The sequence below is a fragment of the Rhinopithecus roxellana genome, chromosome 13 (assembly GCF_007565055.1).
Source record: "Rhinopithecus roxellana isolate Shanxi Qingling chromosome 13, ASM756505v1, whole genome shotgun sequence".
Taxonomy (NCBI): domain Eukaryota; kingdom Metazoa; phylum Chordata; class Mammalia; order Primates; family Cercopithecidae; genus Rhinopithecus; species Rhinopithecus roxellana.
This window is the reverse complement of record NC_044561.1, coordinates 78,754,622-78,757,778: the sequence shown is the minus strand read 5'-3', so window position 1 is coordinate 78,757,778 and position 3,157 is coordinate 78,754,622. Positions and strand designations below refer to the sequence as shown.

The window sequence follows — 3,157 nt, the reverse complement described above, 5'->3', positions numbered from 1 at the left end:
TCTGGAAGGAACTCGCAGAACAGACTTCAAGTCAACAGTGTTACATACTTTTCTATTTTTCTCCATCTGCTTCCACATTCACCTACCTTCTCCTCCAGTCTTGTCTAAGATTTTAGCTGGAGTTTTTTGTCTGTTAAGATAGAGTAGTGTTTCACTGACCATTTCATTGTCCAGTGTCCTACTTCTTATCTCATGTCTCCAAGATCACTCAAGCCTGTGTGCCTCCACTTGAGCAGCTCAGACACCCCCTGGGCAACCAGCCACCCTGGGAGCACTGTCCTGGCACCTGCAGCTGCCAGCTCTGCAGATCTTCTCCCCTCAATCCATCACGTTCCCATCTGAAACCCCCTGTTGTCAGAGAAAGCAGAAGCAGATGCGAGCCAGACAGCTCTCCCGTGCTTTGTAAGTAGCTTCCAACAATATGAGCCGAGGGCCAAGCACCCTGGGGGGCCACATTGGCCTTTTCCTTCTTTTCTTTGTGTTTTTGTTTTGTTTGGTTTTGTTTTTAATAGAGACAGCGTTTCACCATGTTGACCAGGCTGGTCTCAAATTCCTGACCTCAAGTGATCCACCCACCGCAACCTTCCAAAGTGCTGGGATTATAGGCATGAGCCACTGTGCCTGGCCCCTTTTCCTTTTCAACAGAATTAGTGATGATCTCCTTCCCAAATTTCAGATTTTAGGATGTGTGGTTCAGATACACTATATTGTCCTTAAGCATGTGGTTAAGGAGCTTATACATAGTTAATGTTTGACCTTAAAAATGTTTTTACTTTAATAAAAAATAAAGATATATGTGTGCAAGATGTGAAAGTTGTCAGATTCAAAATAGAGTCACCTTTGCTAAAAAAAAAAAAAAAAAAAAAAAAAAAAAAAAAAGCAAATTAACAAAAGCCACGCTGACACATAGAGCTAGAGAATGCCATGAAGGGAGAGTTGTCCTGCATAAAAGTCCGATAACAGAAATCACCATGAAATACTCCACAAAAAACACAACCTTGCACAGAGACCATTGCAACCTTACCTAAAACATTTCTGCAAGGATATCTGCCCAGCAACTGCCTTTCCAGCCTTGAACTGTTGTCACCCTAGTTGTGGATCCTTGTAGCCAAGGACAATTATTTCAAAACAATTATGCAATCCTCCTTTTTTTCCCTTTATTTGTCTACACTTACCTGGCAGTAGAGATACCAGGATCAGGAAGGTGTTTTTCCAAGGGAGGCTCCTTGTGCTTTCGTGATTTTCCCCAAGTGTAGGACACTCAACTGCATAACCTGTGTAGTGGGAGATAGTGTTTATACCCTCCCCTGCAAATAAATCCATTAATAAAATTTAAAAATGAAAAGCTTTTGTCTTTTTTTACCTCCCTAACTATGCACACACACACACAGTTTGTAATGCCACACGTATTCCCATTGCAATACCCTATTCCAGAATAAGTATCATTTTCTTTTAGGGAGGCTCTCTCTGCTTGTTATTTAGGTGGACAAAAATTTTCAAAATATCAAATAAAGCCAAAGTACATACAATGAGAGGTAGTCAGACTACCCCAAGGTAAGAAGGTGCCTGGTTTTCTCCCCAGACACACTTGATTCTATCAGCATTCTTTCCTGTTTTATTTCATTTTTCTTTGTTTGCTTAACTTTTGAGAAATAATGTATGCAAATACAAATACTTCTGCCCATGCAGCATTTGTAAGATAGTATTTTGCTATATAAAAGCAAATTTTCTATGCAAATGCAAATATGTTTTTTCCTTTGACACCAATGAAAATATGTATACTATTTATTCTACAGTTTTTTATATTTTGCATTTTGGAGATAATTCCATAATATCAAAAATAGAGACTTAATTCTTTTTCTAACAGATGCATGATATTTCTTTCTACGAACAACTCTTAATTATTCATCTGGCTCCCTGTTGATGAACATTTGCTTAGATCCAGACTTATTCTTACAAAGTCATTCTGGTACTTTTCATTTTTTTTTCAGGGAAGTGATCATATCTACATGCTAAATTTCCACACTGGAAATGAATGAGGCAGACTATGATTCATTTTAAATTTAGGACAACATTGCCAATTATCCTTTTGAGAGGTTTTATAAAATTGACATGCCCACTAACCACCTTGTTTTTCTAGGCAGTTGTTTTCCGGACTTTGTCCAGTGAATTCTGAAAAATCACATTTTCTAAATATTTTTAGTTAATTATTTGGATATTTTCAAATATATAATTATATCTTATAAAATAGTGATAATTTTATCTTTTTCATTCCATGTATTGGAGCTCTTTTTTGTGTGTAATCTAAGTGACCAGTGTTTCCAGGGCAATAAAAATAAGAGATAACCATGGATATTCATGGTTTGTTCTTGCCTTTAAGGAGAGGAGACCCAGGGTGTTTACAGATAGCAGGGGTTTGAATTGTCTTTAGAGGCATCTATGTGGAGACATGGCTACAGATCAGTATGTTATCAGTCAATCCCTTTGTCCTTCTGAGCCTTATTCTTGATGTCTTTTCAGCATTTTTGCATAGTTATACCCTCTTTCTCCTTTGACCTCTATGATGCAGTACTTCACAGCATCTTACAGATTTACTAATATTGAACCTTTTTTAGAATCCTGGGATGAATTCCACATGGTTGCATTGAGTGATCTGCCAATATCTTACTCTGGACAATTGCACTGAGAATCTCTCATATTTCTGGACCTGCTTTGTGAGAGTCCAGGACACAGATAGGCTAGTCCTCCCTCCTTTCCCCATATTGCTCTACAGCAGCATGGGTACGGTACCCCAAGCTTCCCGACTCCAGGTCTCCAATCTGTCCTTTCTCACTTGCATTCTAAGATATTAAATTGTCAGAAGAAACAAGCCAAGGAGTAACTGGATGGGCTTCCTCTAACTGAAGACACCAGTGAGAAGGAACACAGACTTGAGATCACCTGCCGTGGCTCTGCCTGCTCACATGTGCTTTAAAGCTTAGTCCCTCTGCAGATGGACAGTGTGATGTCTATTTCTGCCACCATTGTAGCCACCAATACTTGACCAGTTATCCCCATTTATCAGATACAGAACCTGAGGTCTGGCGAGGTAACTGTTGCCTGCAGTCACCAACTAGTGATCCGCTCATCATCTCTGAGCGCTGCAAGGAGTCAGGTC

General features: G+C 39.4%; 1 pseudogene; it reads left to right on the top strand.

Annotated features, from left to right (window-relative positions):
• The first annotated feature begins 1,167 nt into the window (after window positions 1-1,167).
• On the top strand, window positions 1,168-1,308 carry LOC115893108 (annotated as a pseudogene).
• Window positions 1,309-3,157: the final 1,849 nt, after the last annotated feature.